Below are 18,599 nucleotides of genomic sequence, written 5' to 3'. Positions count from 1 at the left end.
GGCTATGAAGATTTTAGGCCATTACTTATTGGCTGCTGGATAATATAAATCCTCTGAGGGAGAGAGAGGGGGAGACATGCAGGGGTGTCAGGCCCTTTGTGTCTGTGTGTGTGAAAAATGACAGTTGGGATTTGAATTTCTGAAAATTCCGCAATGTTAAGTCAATGGGACTTTTTTGGCCGCTTTTTCGTCCGCTGTGCGAACATCGTACACCCGATCGCTTAGAAAAGATATAGCACACCTCTCCTCAATGAGCCGGTCGTTTTGACACCTCACTCAGGGGTCTGTGACAAACGGTGCGGGGCGAGTTTCGCGCCAAACTTTTGTGTGGAATAATAATAAGAAGAAAAATAAGTATGCAAGAGAACACTAATGTTGCTTTGCCTATAGGCAAGCACCATTAACTAGAACGTACATTTCCAGAAGAAAATGTGAATGGTGCTTGCAGTGGCAAAACTCGACACTCGGTTGCTAGAGTGTGGTACATGATTGCATACGAGCCAACAACCATGTCTGTACGATGTTCTGCTGCTGAGATATGGCTTATTCATGTTGTTCGGTTGGTTGCTAGGGTGTTCTGGGTGGTTGCTAGGTGGTTGCTAGGGTGTTCTGGGTGGTTGCTAGGCAGTTGCTAGGGTGTTCTGGGTGGTTGCTAGGGCGTTGCTAGGTGGTTGCTAGGGTATTCTGGGTGGTTACTATGGTGTACTGGGTGGTTGCTAGGGTGTTATGGATGGTTGCTATGGTGTTGCTAGGGAGTTCTTAGGTATTTTGGGTGGTTGCTATGGTGTTGCTACGGAGTTCTAAGGTATTTTGGGTGGTTGCTATGGTGTTGCTAGGGAGTTCTGAGGTATTTTGGGTGGTTGTTAGGGTGTTATGTGTGGTTCATAGAGTGTTCTAAGGTGTTGGGTGGTTGCTATGGTGTTGCTAGGGAGTTCTAAGGTATTTTGGGTGGTTGCTAGGGTGTTGCTAGGGAGTTCTAAGGTATTTTGGGTGGTTGCTATGGTGTTGCTAGGGAGTTCTGAGGTATTTTGGGTGGTTGCTAGGGTGTTATGGGTGTTTAAAATCTCTATTAAACGAGTGCATTATAATGAGTGCACGAGGCCTGCGGCCTCGTGCCTATGAGTGAGTTTTTATAGAGTATTTAAAATCTCTATTAAACGAGTGCATTATAATGAGTGCACGAGGCCTGCGGCCTCGTGCCTATAGCCTATGGTTGCTAGGGTGCTGTAACTGGTTGCTATGGTGTGGCTATGAAGATTTTAGGCCATTACTTATTGGCTGCTGGATAATATAAATCCTCTGAGGGAGAGAGAGAGGGGGAGACATGCAGGGGTGTCAGGCCCTTTGTGTCTGTGTGTGTGAAAAATGACAGTTGGGATTTGAATTTCTGAAAATTCCGCAATGTTAAGTCAATGGGACTTTTTGGGCCGCTTTTTCGTCCGCTGTGCGAACATCGTACACCCGATCGCTTAGAAAAGATATAGCACACCTCTCCTCAATGAGCCGGTCGTTTTGACACCTCACTCAGGGGTCTGTGACAAACGGTGCGGGGCGAGTTACGCGCCGAACTTTTGTGTGGAAGAATAATAAGTATGCAAGATAACACTAATGTTGCTTTGCCTATGATTTATCTTTTTTCCATATTGTTAAAGCATTTTGTTTTCTCTTTTCAGCTTCATAAACTGTGCTTGATGTCTGCCTAATGCCTTCATCAAAGAAGTGTCAGTGCGCATCAGGTGTTTTGCTAAAGGACATATTCATTGCCATCCATTAGTTCTAGTCATGCAGTGACTTCATGATCCAACAGACACATGTATATTTCTGCAAGTGTATAGCAGGTGTTTGAAGATAGTGAGAGTGTTCAGGAAAACCTTTAGAAAACAATCCATATTTATGGAAATCTTATTGGTGCTGAAAGAATATTACAGAAATGAGACACTTGACATAATGGACATTATTCTGAGTTTGTTACCTTTACATTTAGATGGACTTAATGTCTTACATTTAGCTTCATTAAACCTTTTATTACAGTGGTCACTATAGTAAATGTCCACCATAACTACATCTATGGTATCATCATTACATCACTACCTGGTTAATGTAAATGTAATATACCCGTGAATGTATTTTATTGAAGCATTTTCTTACTGACGTTTATAATCATTAACTATTTTAAGTTGCCTTTCATTTAGTGACAATAATAATAATAATAACTAGATTAAAAAGTTCGTTGAAACAAACTTTAAGTTGGCTTGTGAAAGTTTGGACCAGATAGTTTGAAAAAGTTTAAAGTTTAAATTAGTTTGAAGTTTAAATTAGTTTGAAGTTTAAATTAGTGTAAAGTTTAAAGCAGTTTAAAAAAGTTTGAAGTTTAAATTAGTTTGAAGTTTAAAGTAGTTTGAAGTTTAAATTAGTGTAAAGTTTAAAATAGTTTAAACTTTAAAGTAGTTTAAAGTTTAAAGTAGTTTACAGTTAAAAATAGTTTAAAAAAGTTTGAAGTTTAAATTAGTTTGAAGTTTAAAGTAGTTTGAAGTTTAAATTAGTTTAAAGTAGTTTAAAGTTTAAAGTAGTTTACAGTTAAAAAAAGTTTAAAGTAGATTAAAGTTTAAATTAGTTTGAAGTTTAAATTAGTTTAAAGTGATTTGAAGTTTGAAGTAGTTTAAAGTTTAAAATAGTTTAAAGTATAGTTTGAAGTAGTTTAAAGTTACTAGGGTGTTTCTAGAGGGTTGCTAAGGTGTTCTGAGTGGTTGCTAGGCGGTTGCTAGGGTATTTTAGGTGGTTGCTAGGGTGTTATGGATGGTTGCTATGGTGTTGCTAGGGAGTTCTGAGGTATTTTGGGTGGTTGCTAGGGAGTTCTAAGGTGTTTTGGGTGGTTGCTAGGGAGTTCTAAGGTGTTTTGGGTGGTTGCTAGGGAGTTCTGAGGTATTTTGGGTGGTTGCTAGGGTGTTGCTAGGGAGTTCTAAGGTATTTTGGGTGGTTGCTAGGGTGTTGCTAGGGAGTTCTAAGGTATTTTGGGTGGTTGCTAGGGTGTTGCTAGGGAGTTCTAAGGTGTTTTGGGTGGTTGCTAGGGAGTTCTGAGGTATTTTGGGTGGTTGCTAGGGTGTTGCTAGGGAGTTCTAAGGTGTTTTGGGTGGTTGCTAGGGAGTTCTGAGGTATTTTGGGTGGTTGCTAGGGTGTTGCTAGGGAGTTCTAAGGTGTTTTGGGTGGTTGCTAGGGAGTTCTGAGGTATTTTGGGTGGTTGCTAGGGTGTTGCTAGGGAGTTCTAAGGTGTTTTGGGTGGTTGCTAGGGTGTTGCTAGGGAGTTCTAATGTGTTTTGGGTGGTTGCTAGGGAGTTATAAGGTGTTTTTGGTGGTTGCTAGGGAGTTCTGAGGTATTTTGGGTGGTTGCTAGGGTGTTGCTAGGGAGTTCTAAGGTGTTTTGGGTGGTTGCTAGGGTGTTGCTAGGGAGTTCTAAGGTATTTTTGGTGGTTGCTAGGGTGTTGCTAGGGAGTTCCGAGGTATTTTGGGTGGTTGCTATGGTGTTGCTAGGGAGTTCTAAGGTATTTTGGGTGGTTGCTAGGGTGTTATGGGTGGTTGCTATGGTGTTGCTAGGGAGTTCTAAGGTGTTTTGGGTGGTTGCTAGGGTGTTATGGGTGGTTACTATAGTGTTGCTAGGGAGTTCTAAGGTATTTTAGGCAGTTTCTAGGGTGTTATGGGTGGTTGCTATGGTGTTGCTAGGGTGTTCTAACACACACTAACTTGCTCACACACACACACAAGAGTTTTTGAGTTTAGAGTTTAGTGAATGCATGAGTTTATGAGTTTAAAGTAGTTTGAAGTTTACATGAGTCTAAGAGTTCAGAGTTCAGTGTATATTAGCATCCTGGAGTTAGGGCTAAGGTGAGGCACAAGGCCTGCGGCCTTGTGCCTACGAGCGAGTTTTTATAGTTTTTATTCATAAAAAGTTTAAATTAGTTTGAAGTTTAAAATAGTTTGAGGTGGATAGATAGATGAGTTTGAGTTTACATGAGTCTAAGAGTTCAGAGTTCAGTGTATATTAGCATCCTGGAGTTAGGGCTAAGGTGAGGCACAAGGCCTGCGGCCTTGTGCCTACGAGCGAGTTTTTATAGTTTTTATTCATAAAAAGTTTAAATTAGTTTGAAGTTTAAATTAGTTTGAAGTTTAAAATAGTTTGAGGTGGATAGATAGATGAGTTTAATGAGTTTAAATGAGTCTCAATGGCTCATATAGTGTATAGAATGGCAGTTTGATTTAGTCTAGGCTTTCAAGGGATTTTGATTTGAATTTTTGGCAGTTGGGGAGTTTGAAAATCTGAACATTCCGCAATGTTAAGTCAATGGGAGTTTTTCCGAGTTTGATCGTCATTTATAGGAAAACCATAAGTCCGATCAGTCTAAAAAGATATAGCATACCGAGTCAGAACAGTTTGAGTGTCTGAGCCGAGTTTGGAGTATGTAGAGTTAAAGCTCTAGGAGGAGATAGAATTGCAAATTTTAGTCAGAAGAATAATAATAACTAGAACGTACATTTCCAGAAGAAAATGTGAATGGTGCTTGCAGTGGCAAAACTCACCACTCGGTTGCTAGAGTGTGGTACATGATTGCATACGAGCCAACAACCATGTCTGTACGATGTTCTGCTGCTGAGATATGGCTTATTCATGTTTTGGGTTGGTTGCTAGGGTGTTCTGGGTGGTTACTAGGGTGTTTTGGGTGGTTGCTAGGCAGTTGCTAGGGTGTTCTAGGTGGTTACTAGGCAGTTGCTAGGGTGTTCTGGGTGGTTGCTAGGCGGTTGCTAGGGTGTTCTGGGTGGTTGCTAGGCAGTTGCTAGGGTGTTCTGGGTGGTTGCTAGGGAGTTCTGAGGTATTTTGGGTGGTTGCTAGGGTGTTGCTAGGGAGTTCTAAGGTATTTTGGGTGGTTGCTACGGTGTTACTAGGGAGTTCTGAGGTATTTTGGGTGGTTGCTAGGGAGTTATGAGGTATTTTGGGTGGTTGCTATGGTGTTGCTAGGGAGTTCTAAGGTATTTTGGGTGGTTGTTAGGGTGTTATGGGTGGTTGCTAGGGTGTTCTAAGGTGTTTTGGGTGGTTGCTATGGTGTTGCTAGGGAGTTCTAAGGTATTTTGGGTGGTTGCTAGGGTGTTGCTAGGGAGTTCTAAGGTATTTTGAGTGGTTGTGTTATTAAACGAGTGCATTATAATGAGTGCACGAGGCCTGCGGCCTCGTGCCTATAGCCTATGGTTGCTAGGGTGCTGTAACTGGTTGCTATGGTGTGGCTATGAAGATTTTAGGCCATTACTTATTGGCTGCTGGATAATATAAATCCTCTGAGGGAGAGAGAGGGGGAGACATGCAGGGGTGTCAGGCCCTTTGTGTCTGTGTGTGTGAAAAATGACAGTTGGGATTTGAATTTCTGAAAATTCCGCAATGTTAAGTCAATGGGACTTTTTTGGCCGCTTTTTCGTCCGCTGTGCGAACATCGTACACCCGATCGCTTAGAAAAGATATAGCACACCTCTCCTCAATGGGCCGGTCGATTTGACACCTCACTCAGGGGTCTGTGACAAACGGTGCGGGGCGAGTTTCGCGCCAAAAAAGCGGCAGAATAATAAGAATAAGAATAAAAATAAGTATGAGCAATAACACTAATGTTGCTTTGCCTATAGGCAAGCACCATTAACTAGAACGTACATTTCCAGAAGAAAATGTGAATGGTGCTTGCAGTGGCAAAACTCGACACTCGGTTGCTAGAGTGTGGTACATGATTGCATACGAGCCAACAACCATGTCTGTACGATGTTCTGCTGCTGAGATATGGCTTATTCATGTTGTTCGGTTGGTTGCTAGGGTGTTCTGGGTGGTTGCTAGGTGGTTGCTAGGGTGTTCTGGGTGGTTGCTAGGCAGTTGCTAGGGTGTTCTGGGTGGTTGCTAGGGCGTTGCTAGGTGGTTGCTAGGGTATTCTGGGTGGTTACTATGGTGTACTGGGTGGTTGCTAGGGTGTTATGGATGGTTGCTATGGTGTTGCTAGGGAGTTCTTAGGTATTTTGGGTGGTTGCTATGGTGTTGCTACGGAGTTCTAAGGTATTTTGGGTGGTTGCTATGGTGTTGCTAGGGAGTTCTGAGGTATTTTGGGTGGTTGTTAGGGTGTTATGTGTGGTTCATAGAGTGTTCTAAGGTGTTGGGTGGTTGCTATGGTGTTGCTAGGGAGTTCTAAGGTATTTTGGGTGGTTGCTAGGGTGTTGCTAGGGAGTTCTAAGGTATTTTGGGTGGTTGCTATGGTGTTGCTAGGGAGTTCTGAGGTATTTTGGGTGGTTGCTAGGGTGTTATGGGTGTTTAAAATCTCTATTAAACGAGTGCATTATAATGAGTGCACGAGGCCTGCGGCCTCGTGCCTATGAGTGAGTTTTTATAGAGTATTTAAAATCTCTATTAAACGAGTGCATTATAATGAGTGCACGAGGCCTGCGGCCTCGTGCCTATAGCCTATGGTTGCTAGGGTGCTGTAACTGGTTGCTATGGTGTGGCTATGAAGATTTTAGGCCATTACTTATTGGCTGCTGGATAATATAAATCCTCTGAGGGAGAGAGAGAGGGGGAGACATGCAGGGGTGTCAGGCCCTTTGTGTCTGTGTGTGTGAAAAATGACAGTTGGGATTTGAATTTCTGAAAATTCCGCAATGTTAAGTCAATGGGACTTTTTGGGCCGCTTTTTCGTCCGCTGTGCGAACATCGTACACCCGATCGCTTAGAAAAGATATAGCACACCTCTCCTCAATGAGCCGGTCGTTTTGACACCTCACTCAGGGGTCTGTGACAAACGGTGCGGGGCGAGTTACGCGCCGAACTTTTGTGTGGAAGAATAATAAGTATGCAAGATAACACTAATGTTGCTTTGCCTATAGGCAAGCACCATTAACTAGAACGTACATTTCCAGAAGAAAATGTGAATGGTGCTTGCAGTGGCAAAACTCGACACTCGGTTGCTAGAGTGTGGTACATGATTGCATACGAGCCAACAACCATGTCTGTACGATGTTCTGCTGCTGAGATATGGCTTATTCATGTTGTTCGGTTGGTTGCTAGGGTGTTCTGGGTGGTTGCTAGGTGGTTGCTAGGGTGTTCTGGGTGGTTGCTAGGCAGTTGCTAGGGTGTTCTGGGTGGTTGCTAGGGCGTTGCTAGGTGGTTGCTAGGGTATTCTGGGTGGTTACTATGGTGTACTGGGTGGTTGCTAGGGTGTTATGGATGGTTGCTATGGTGTTGCTAGGGAGTTCTTAGGTATTTTGGGTGGTTGCTATGGTGTTGCTACGGAGTTCTAAGGTATTTTGGGTGGTTGCTATGGTGTTGCTAGGGAGTTCTGAGGTATTTTGGGTGGTTGTTAGGGTGTTATGTGTGGTTCATAGAGTGTTCTAAGGTGTTGGGTGGTTGCTATGGTGTTGCTAGGGAGTTCTAAGGTATTTTGGGTGGTTGCTAGGGTGTTGCTAGGGAGTTCTAAGGTATTTTGGGTGGTTGCTATGGTGTTGCTAGGGAGTTCTGAGGTATTTTGGGTGGTTGCTAGGGTGTTATGGGTGTTTAAAATCTCTATTAAACGAGTGCATTATAATGAGTGCACGAGGCCTGCGGCCTCGTGCCTATGAGTGAGTTTTTATAGAGTATTTAAAATCTCTATTAAACGAGTGCATTATAATGAGTGCACGAGGCCTGCGGCCTCGTGCCTATAGCCTATGGTTGCTAGGGTGCTGTAACTGGTTGCTATGGTGTGGCTATGAAGATTTTAGGCCATTACTTATTGGCTGCTGGATAATATAAATCCTCTGAGGGAGAGAGAGAGGGGGAGACATGCAGGGGTGTCAGGCCCTTTGTGTCTGTGTGTGTGAAAAATGACAGTTGGGATTTGAATTTCTGAAAATTCCGCAATGTTAAGTCAATGGGACTTTTTGGGCCGCTTTTTCGTCCGCTGTGCGAACATCGTACACCCGATCGCTTAGAAAAGATATAGCACACCTCTCCTCAATGAGCCGGTCGTTTTGACACCTCACTCAGGGGTCTGTGACAAACGGTGCGGGGCGAGTTACGCGCCGAACTTTTGTGTGGAAGAATAATAAGTATGCAAGATAACACTAATGTTGCTTTGCCTATAGGCAAGCACCATTAACTAGAACGTACATTTCCAGAAGAAAATGTGAATGGTGCTTGCAGTGGCAAAAAACACGACCCGGTTGCTAGGGTGTTCTTGGAGTTTGCTATGAAGATGCTAAGGTGTTCTGGGTGGTTGCTAGGGTGTATTGGGTGGTTGCTAGGCGGTTGCTAGGGTGTTCTAGGTGGTTGCTAGGCGGTTGCTAGGTGGTTGCTAGGTTGTTCTGGGTGGTTGCTAGGCAGTTGCTAGGGTGTTCTGAACGTACATTTCCAGAAGAAAATGTGAATGGTGCTTGCAGTGGCAAAACTCACCACTCGGTTGCTAGAGTGTGGTACATGATTGCATACGAGCCAACAACCATGTCTGTACGATGTTCTGCTGCTGAGATATGGCTTATTCATGTTGTTCGGTTGGTTGCTAGGGTCTTCTGGGTGGTTACTAGGGTGTTCTGGGTGGTTGCTAGGCAGTTGCTAGGGTGTTCTGGGTGGTTGCTAGGCAGTTGCTAGGGTGTTCTGGGTGGTTGCTAGGCGGTTGCTAGGGTGTTCTGGGTGGTTGCTAGGCGGTTGCTAGGGTGTTCTGGGTGGTTGCTATGGTGTTCTGGGTGGTTGCTAGGGTATTTTGGGTGGTTGCTATGGTGTTGCTAGGGAGTTCTTAGGTATTTTGGGTGGTTGCTAGGGAGTTCTAAGGTATTTTGAGTGGTTGCTATGGTGTTGCTAGGGAATTCTGAGGTATTTTGGGTGGTTGTTAGGGATTTCTAGGGTATTTTGGGTGGTTGCTAGGGTGTTATGGGTGGTTGCTATGGTGTTGCTAGGGTGTTATAAGGTATTTTGTGTGGTTGCTAGGGTGTCATGGGTGGTTGCTATGGTGTTGCTAGGGAGTTCTAAGGTATTTTAGGCAGTTTCTAGGGTGTTATGGGTGGTTGCTATGGTGTTGCTAGGGTGTTCTAACACACACAAACTTGCTCACACACACACACACACACAATATGAAGTTATTAAAACCTTTAGTATGGGGTTAGGGTTAAGGTTAGGCATGAGGCCGGTATTTAAAATCTCTATTAAACGAGTGCCTTATAATGAGTGCACGAGGCCTGCGGCCTCGTGCCTATGAGTGAGTTTTTATAGAGTATTTAAAATCTCTATTAAACGAGTGCATTATAATGAGTGCACGAGGCCTGCGGCCTCGTGCCTATAGCTTATGGTTGCTAGGGTGCTGTAACTGGTTGCTATGGTGTGGCTATGAGGATTTTAGGCCATTATTTATTGGCTGCATGATAATATAAATCCTCTGAGGGAGAGAGAGGGGGAGACATGCAGGGGTGTCAGGCCCTTTGTGTCTGTGTGTGTGAAAAATGACAGTTGGGATTTGAATTTCTGAAAATTCCGCAATGTTAAGTCAATGGGACTTTTTTGGCCGCTTTTTCGTCCGCTGTGCGAACATCGTACACCCGATCGCTTAGAAAAGATATAGCACACCTCTCCTCAATGAGCCGGTCGATTTGACACCTCACTCAGGGGTCTGTGACAAACGGTGCGGGGCGAGTTTCGCGCCAAACTTTTGTGTGGAATAATAATAAGAAGAACTAGAACGTACATTTCCAGAAGAAAATGTGAATGGTGCTTGCAGTGGCAAAACTCACCACTCGGTTGCTAGAGTGTGGTACATGATTGCATACGAGCCAACAACCATGTCTGTACGATGTTCTGCTGCTGAGGTATGGCTTATTCATGTTTTGGGTTGGTTGCTAGGGTGTTCTGGGTGGTTACTAGGGTGTTTTGGGTGGTTGCTAGGCAGTTGCTAGGGTGTTCTAGGTGGTTACTAGGCAGTTGCTTGGGTGTTCTGGGTGGTTGCTAGGGTGTTCTGGGTGGTTGCTAGGCGGTTGCTAGGGAGTTCTGAGGTATTTTGGGTGGTTGCTAGGGTGTTGCTAGGGAGTTCTAAGGTATTTTGGGTGGTTGCTATGGTGTTACTAGGGAGTTCTGAGGTATTTTGGGTGGTTGCTAGGGAGTTATGAGGTATTTTGGGTGGTTGCTATGGTGTTGCTAGGGAGTTCTAAGGTATTTTGGGTGGTTGTTAGGGTGTTATGGGTGGTTGCTAGGGTGTTCTAAGGTGTTTTGGGTGGTTGCTATGGTGTTGCTAGGGAGTTCTAAGGTATTTTGGGTGGTTGCTAGGGTGTTGCTAGGGAGTTCTAAGGTATTTTGAGTGGTTGTGTTATTAAACGAGTGCATTATAATGAGTGCACGAGGCCTGCGGCCTCGTGCCTATAGCCTATGGTTGCTAGGGTGCTGTAACTGGTTGCTATGGTGTGGCTATGAAGATTTTAGGCCATTACTTATTGGCTGCTGGATAATATAAATCCTCTGAGGGAGAGAGAGGGGGAGACATGCAGGGGTGTCAGGCCCTTTGTGTCTGTGTGTGTGAAAAATGACAGTTGGGATTTGAATTTCTGAAAATTCCGCAATGTTAAGTCAATGGGACTTTTTTGGCCGCTTTTTCGTCCGCTGTGCGAACATCGTACACCCGATCGCTTAGAAAAGATATAGCACACCTCTCCTCAATGGGCCGGTCGATTTGACACCTCACTCAGGGGTCTGTGACAAACGGTGCGGGGCGAGTTTCGCGCCAAAAAAGCGGCAGAATAATAAGAATAAGAATAAAAATAAGTATGAGCAATAACACTAATGTTGCTTTGCCTATAGGCAAGCACCATTAACTAGAACGTACATTTCCAGAAGAAAATGTGAATGGTGCTTGCAGTGGCAAAAAACACGACCCGGTTGCTAGGGTGAGATACATGATTGCGTACGAGCCAACAACCATGTCTGTATGATGTTTTGCTGCTAAGATATGGCTTATTCATGTTGTCCGGGTGGTTGCTAGGGTATTCAGGGTGGTTGCTAGGGCGTTGCTAGGCAGTTGCTAGGGTGTTCTGGGTGGTTGCTAGGCGGTTGCTAGGTGGTTGCTAGGCGGTTGCTAGGGTGTTCTGGGTGGTTGCTAGGCGGTTGCTAGGCGGTTCCTAGGGTGTTCTGGGTGGTTGCTAGGCGGTTGCTAGGCGGTTGCTAGGGTGTTATGGGTGGTTGCTAGGCGGTTGCTAGGGTATTCTGGGTGGTTGCTAGGGCGTTGCTAGGGTATTTCTTGTGGCTGCTAGGGCGTTTCTAGGCAGTTGCTAGGGTATTCTGGGTAGTTGCTATGGTGTTACTAGGTGGTTAGTAGTTGTCACAGATGGTTACTATGGTGTTTGTAGCATTTTCTTGGCATGATTTAGCACTTAGCTAATCAAAATTAGCATGTAGCTATTCACTGCTAGCATGTGTAGCATGTAGCAAGTCCTGTTTGCTAGCATGAGTCAAAAGAGCCAACCCCCATCTCTATACGATGTTCTGATGCAGAGATATACGCCTTGCAAAACGGTTGCTAGGGTACTCTGTTTTGTTGCTAGGGAGTGGCTTGGCAGCTGCCAATCATGAAACTCCAAAGTCAGTGTGAATGTATAAACTAACCCCCATCTCTATACGATGTTTTGATGCAGAGATATAGGTCTTGCAAAATGGTTGCTAGGGTACTCTGTGTTGTTGCTAGGGAGTGGCTTGGCAGCTGCCAATCATGAAACTCCAAAGGCTGCTTGTCAGTATGAATGATATAAACCAACTCCCACGTCTCTGTGACATTCAGAATGGAAGATATCCCTCTTTGGATTTTGGTTGCTAAGGTGCTCGACAATGGTTGCTAGGGAGGGGCTAGGATGTGTTGAGGTGATTGGGGATTGGCTGTTTGCTGCCCCGAGTCAAACGAGCCCACCCTCATGTTTCTATGACACTTATATCCTGAGATATCCCTTTGATGTCTTTCAATGGAAGTCTATGGAGCTTGTTGCTAAGGAGCTCTAAATGGTTGCTAGGGCGTGGCTTGAAAGCTTCACAATGATCCTGAGAGACTGATTGGTCGTCTGAGTAAAATGAGCCCGCCCCCTTGTCTCTATGACACTGTGATCCAGAGTTATGTTCAATACAAATGCGGTTTCTATGGTGTAGGACAGCCCATTTCATGGGCTGTCCTACACCATAGTACTTCATTGGGGCAACTTTGGGCCCCTCCTGCCCCCCAGGGGTGCAACTTTTACCCCATTGTGTGGTATGTTGTTACAGAGCCTACCAGCCTCTTCAAATGTGATCCAGAGTTATGTTCAATAGAATATCGCTTACTATGGTGTAGGACAGCCCATTTCATGGGCTGTCCTACACCATAGTACTTCATTGGGGCAACTTTGGGCCCCTCCTACCCCCCAGGGGTGCAACTTTTACCCCATTGTGTGGTATGTTCTTACAGAGCCTGCCAGTCTCTTTAAATGTGCCAAATTACACGTTTCTGCGATATACTTGCTCTGAGCTATGAGTCTGTCATTTTTGGTTGCTAAGCTGCTCGACAATGGTTGCTAGGGCGTGGCTTCATAGCTTCACAATGATCCTGAGATGCTGATTGGTCTTCTGAGTAAAATGAGCCCGCCCCCTTGTCTCTATGACACTGTGATCCAGAGCTATGTTCAATACAAAATCCCTATGCAATTTACCATAGTAGGAAAAACGCATGCTTTACATGGGCCGTCCTACACCATGTTAAGTCAATGGGAAACTTTGGGCCGCTCCTGCCCCCCAGGGGTGCAACTTTTACCCCATTGTGAGGTATATTCTTACAGAGCCTGCCAGCCTCTTCAAATGTGGTCAATTTCACATTTCTACGAAATCCTCGCTCTGAGCTATGACTCGGCAAAGTTTGACGCCATGTTAAGTCTATGGGATTTTTCGTCGACTTTTTCGCCCCTGGGGCGACCACCGCACCCCCGATCGCTTATAAAAGTAATAGCACACGATTCCCGAATAGGCCGCACGTTTTGACACCTCATTCAGGGGTGTGTGACAAACGGTCCAGGAGGAGTAGCGCGCCAAACTTTTGTGTGGAAGAATAAAAATAACTAGAATGTACATTTCCAGAAGAAAATGTGAATGGTGCTTGCAGTGGCAAAAAACACGACTCGGTTGCACATGATTGTGTCTGTACGATGTTCTGGTGCTGAGATATGGCTTATTCATGTGTTTGTATGGTTACTAGGGTACTCTTATATGGTTGCTATGGTGTGCTTATACAGTTTATGGGATGATATTTAAAGACTAGTTGACAGTCTGAATGACTGTAATTCAATGAAAATTAAATATAATTTAACAGTTGTTTTCAATTTCATTTGTAGTTGAAATAAATACATAAGTGTATTTTAAAGTTTAGAATTAAGAAATGAGAAAATGTTACAATACCTTACTACACCATCTGGTCATAATTGTCATGAACTTGTTCAGCGATCGCTGGACGCCATTAATGGTCATCAGGTCGCAAAATTTATTTGAATACAAATTGAAGATTGTCTAAATATATCAATATTCCTCCAATTATGCACACTTCTGAATTAAAATGCCAATTGGATGCTGTTCAGTGAAGCTGTGTGAAGACACGTCAACAGTTGTCTGAATATGAATGCATGTTATTCTGTTCAAAGCATCAAACATAAATTGACCGTTGATACCCTGTACATGTAGCGGTCTTGATTTTATAAATGTTGAGTATGTAAAGCTTATTTAAATGTAAGCTTTTAAATGACCCGACCACTTACCATCTTAAAGAACCATCTGTGAATATACCTGGATCTTCTCTGAAGTTCACAAGAAAATATTCATAATGTGACAATGATGACTAACTTTCAATAACATTCAATAAAGACAAAAACACAGTGTGTGTCAATTAACCAAATGTTTATTTAAAAGATTTTTTTAAATGCCTGTTGTGTCAAATTCCACCCAGCAAATGGATTAGATCAGGGATGGGCCACTTGGGTCCTGGAGGGCCACTGTCCTGCAGAGTTTAGCTCCAACCAAGTTATCATCAGGGCTGAAGATAAACTCTGCAGGACAGTGGCCCTCCGGGACCGGAGTTGCCCATCCCTGGATTAGATCCTAGTGTTGTACTAGTTATTAGATATACTTTGTATTAAAATTATCTTTAAAGCATTACCCCTAAGATTATAAAAATATATATTTTTTATTTATTATGTACTAGTTTAGCCTATAGTGCTGAGAATTTTGTTGTGAATACATTTGTAAAAATGCTCTTTATTTGAAGGAGTGGGTAGCTCTGAAAAGAGCCGTTGTTGTCTTTAAAAAGACATTTGGTTTCAACTTTGGAGTTCCACCCGCAGACCGTCTCTCAGGTTTGCTCAGGAGAAGCTGGTTTCAATCTGCGCTCAGGTGAACTCGGTCTCTGGTGTTTCTATGTTGAATGGCACGCATCTGTCTCCCTGGATATCCTGAGGGCAGAGGAGATAAAACATATATGATAATGTTAGTGAATTTATTTGAATTGTTTACTTATTGAGCAGCATAGTTGATGGGTCAGATGTAAGCCTTTAGTTTTTACATCAAATCATACATCTTTGAACAAAACCCATGGTTTTTCCTGCATTTAACTTTTTTAGCATTTATTAATCTTTGTTAGTGATTTTTACATTTACTAATACGGTACATTGTTCAAATCAAAAGTTGTAAGTGTTAACATTAGTAAATGCAGTGAACTAACATGAATAAACATTGAACAGCAGTTTTTAAAATAAATAACTGTCAAAAAGTTCATACTGGAGTGATTAATATCATAAAGCACATAGCAAGTTGTTGTTAGCTAGCTGTTCATTTTATTCAATTGTTAGCTATATGTTAGAAAATTAAGACTAAAAATAATAGAATCAAAAGGTTTATTTTAACTAATAGTTTAACTTTTTAATAGCAATATGATTATATAACAAAATTATGATATCCAGTGGTAAAATCTGCTCTTTTTTTTTAAATAAGAGCAAGATAGGACAACAGTGTCTGTTGGCCACCAACGAAGACATTTGTCGCGGGAAAAACCCTGAAACCATTGTATAATAAAATGCACTGAAATACTACACCTTATCAGTAGTATTGACCTCAGTGTGCTTCTTCCTCTGCTTCTTCATTCTTCAGAGTTGTCCTCAATGCCATAGATATTTGGACCTGTTCTCTGGGCAATGAAATTAATAAATGAACAATGGGATCACGAATACACCCATACTAATAAAAATTAAAAAACAAACTCAGAAATAAAACTTACGGAAAGAAATTGACACTTAATCTGGTATCCAGCTCGTCGTCGTCATTGATGTAGCACACGTGATCTTCTCAGACAATCTCACTTCATTTGGCTGGTTCATGAAAAACATAAAAATCAAAATTAGAGATTCAAATATAACATTTCCATTCAAACGCGGTTATGCAAAGCAGTAGTACACAGCTAAAGCAAAAAATTTTAACACTTAGCTTTAGAAGGCAAATTGCACACTCATATCCAGACAGGACTGCTATGGTCTCCCAATTCTTCCTGCAACTTTACAGAAGGGCACATATCAATCATAGAATAGCAGGGGACTGCATATCCCGCACAGATTGTCACAAATTTTGTAGATTGAACATCAATTCAAGTTAAAATGTATGTTATAAGGTCAAAATCAAACATTACAATGGTGTCTTGCTACTTCTCTCTTTCCCTTGTCTTTTATAACTTACTGCCACTGTTGCACTGACTGTCTGTGTCCTCCCTGGAGCTGTCACACTAGTCCTCTGTCCTTCCTGCTGCTGCTGCTGACGTTGCTCCTTCCTCGTAGCTCAGTGGTATAAACCCTTAAAATGACCTAACCACAATCTCTAACGCAACAATCTAACCGCAACACGACCATACGCGCCAACCCGTTTGATGAAGGCTGTCGAAGCCCCGTTGATGTCATGAATCCAGGTCCATTGGCAACGGTTCCGTATGGCATACTACCTAACAACCCGACCATACGCGCCCAACCGTTTGAATAAGGCTGAAGCCCCACAGTCGTCGTTAAAGCAGGTTCAGTGGCAAACGGTTCCGTATGGCATACTAACCTACCACCAAACACAACAATATCAGTCCACCAAAAAAAGCCGAATTAACGCAAAACGCAGTACACGGGATTATGATAGCTATGGTAGGTATGCAAGACACCTGACCCAAGGCACAAATCCGGATGAGAGACGTAAATGTGGTCCAGTAGAGTGTTCTTTTTGGTTGTTGCTGTGGTGATCAGTTGCGTGTATCCTTTAGACTGAAACAATTCCAGAACAGTTTTTGTCCCTGCGCAGAGGAGATCCTCATTAAAATCTCCACAGATTAGTGTGGGGTGTTCGTCCACCAGGTCCAAATAATCCAGCAGACTCTTCAAGTTTTTGGAGAACTCTTCAAATCCGTAGTGTGGCGGCCTGTACACAGCAGCGATTGTCGCTTTGATCGGGCTATCCACTTTGATGACGACATACTCCAGATCAGTCACATTTTGCACAAACTGCCTAGCCTGAGCTGAAATATGCTCTTTGCAATAGATTGCGACTCCACCACCAGCTTTCTTTGCAATTTCTTGGTGTGTCGAGTAGGAGACATGTCTATTTCGCATAAATGCGTTGTACCCTTCCAGTTGGACGTGGGGTGTCATGAGTGACCCGGTCAGGTGAGTTTCCGTCATGCAAAGAATATCCGACAGAAGCAGTTCGTGATGGCATCGGATATCTTCGATGTGTGATGACAGTCCTTCTGTGTTGTGATGGATTATTTTCAGCGTTTGATCCAAGTTGGTTTCCCTAACCTGCTGTAAAAGCGGCATGATTCCTTCGAATGATGCTCTCGTCATGTTTTCCAACGATGCGGTGACTGTAGCATCGGCATAGATCTTCTTTTCGCTGAAGTCCGTGATGTGTAGTCCACGAAGCGAGGTCGTTCTGCTGAGGGCAACGTAGGCCATTCCCGGCTCGAAAATCTTCTTCAGTGAAACCACGGCATTCTCCAACGTCATGCCTTGGACTTTGTGAGCTGTGCAGGCGTAGGCCAACTTGATGGGGAATTGTCGACGAACGGCTCCTTTCCTCAGACTTTCTTCGGATCTCTCGATGTACACACAGTCGTCTTCACCTTGCACCCTTTTGCGGTTTTTCTTCCCTGCATGTGGATTGTCGAGCTGAAGCCCTAGCATGTGTACGGTGTCGATTCCATCTTTTGTCTTATTGACAATACGAGAAATCTTCCCAAAGCACCCATTGCATAGACCGTCCTCGACATCCAAATTCCTAGTCACCATTATGCGTACTCCCAACGCAATTTGTATGGTGTCAGGCAAGTCGTCCTTTTTACCGGTGACGGGCCTCGTTTGTCTCTTCATCCCTCCCGTTCTTGGGTCTTTCCTGTAGTCTTCGGCATCGATGGTAATGATGTCAGTGTGAAGAGCATGGATTGTTTCAGTGTTGTGTCTGTGGACTTCCTTGTTGGTGGCAAATACGTGCAGTGCATCACACGGGCAGTCTTTGGGGTCCTTCACAGCCTGGAGCAACAAAGCTCGATCTTCTTCGGCAACGTCGTCGGTCTTCTGCTTGACCCGTATACGGTTTAAAAGTTGGGCAAAAGCCAAGTCTTCTTTCTGACGCATGATCTCGGAGAGAGTAACCATTTGGAAATGGTCTTTCCAGAAGTCCAAAACACCGTCTTCGTACACGCAGAGTGGTTTGGCTTTACCCAGAGGCGGCAGTTGATAAAAGTCACCCACAGCGAGGACAGAGATTCCCCCGAATGGTTTCTTGCTGCCTTTTATTTGCTGAAATCTCCAGTTGATGTAGGCAAAAAGATCCTTTGAAATCATGGACACTTCATCGATGATAAGAATCTCCACGTCGCGTAGTGTTGCTCGAAGCTCATCTAGGGCGTTTCCAAGTCCTTGATACGGTGGCTTCAGATTCCTCGGAAGTTTCAAAATGGAATGCAGCGTTTTACCGGAAATGTTGAATGCTGCCGTTCCAGTAAACGCACTCAAGAGCACCGTAGGCACGGAGAGATCCCCTTCCTCCCGTAGTCGAGGCAGCTGTCGCAGAATCTTGGTGGCTTCCGTGTGTATGCACTTGATGACGTGTGATTTGCCACAACCAGCACCACCTGACACGAAGTAGAAAAACTGTTCTGGATTATGACCCCACACACGCTTCTGACACCACTGGCGGACCGTGTAGAAAATGGCTGCCTGCGTCTCATTGAGACTCCTGAACAGCTTCCTGACAAATTCAACACTCATCTGCGGTGCCTCTATTTGTGGCACGACCCCGTCTCCACGTTCAAGAATCTGGAATTCTGGGACATCATCTTGTACGTCCTCATCATCCGGAATGATGTCTTGTTGTTCGGCGACGCACTCCAAGCGATCCACTTCTACTTCAGGTGCAAAAGCATTCCATGCATTCTCAGACGGTCCTTGCTGTTCCAGCTGATCGAATGCCTTGTCCAACTCGTCGCTGTGTTTTTCAAACTTCTGCTTGTTCACTTGAACTATGGCACAGACAGGCATCAGCAAACCAGGGT

At 43.9% G+C, this 18,599-nt stretch overlaps 1 long non-coding RNA gene across 1 annotated transcript; it reads right to left on the bottom strand.

Moving 5' to 3' along the window:
• Positions 1 to 14,098: 14,098 nt before the first annotated feature.
• On the bottom strand, positions 14,099 to 17,160 carry LOC307000712. Its single transcript, XR_013798065.1, has 3 exons — positions 15,297 to 17,160; positions 15,115 to 15,206; positions 14,099 to 14,475 (listed from the first exon to the last, which is right to left on the bottom strand). It is a non-coding gene; the product is annotated as an uncharacterized lncRNA (long non-coding RNA).
• Between the last annotated feature and the right edge of the window lie 1,439 nt (positions 17,161 to 18,599).

The sequence above is a fragment of the Phoxinus phoxinus genome, assembly GCF_949152265.1.
Source record: "Phoxinus phoxinus genome assembly, chromosome: 6".
Classification (NCBI taxonomy): domain Eukaryota; kingdom Metazoa; phylum Chordata; class Actinopteri; order Cypriniformes; family Leuciscidae; genus Phoxinus; species Phoxinus phoxinus.
This window is presented reverse-complemented; position numbering and strand designations above follow the sequence as displayed.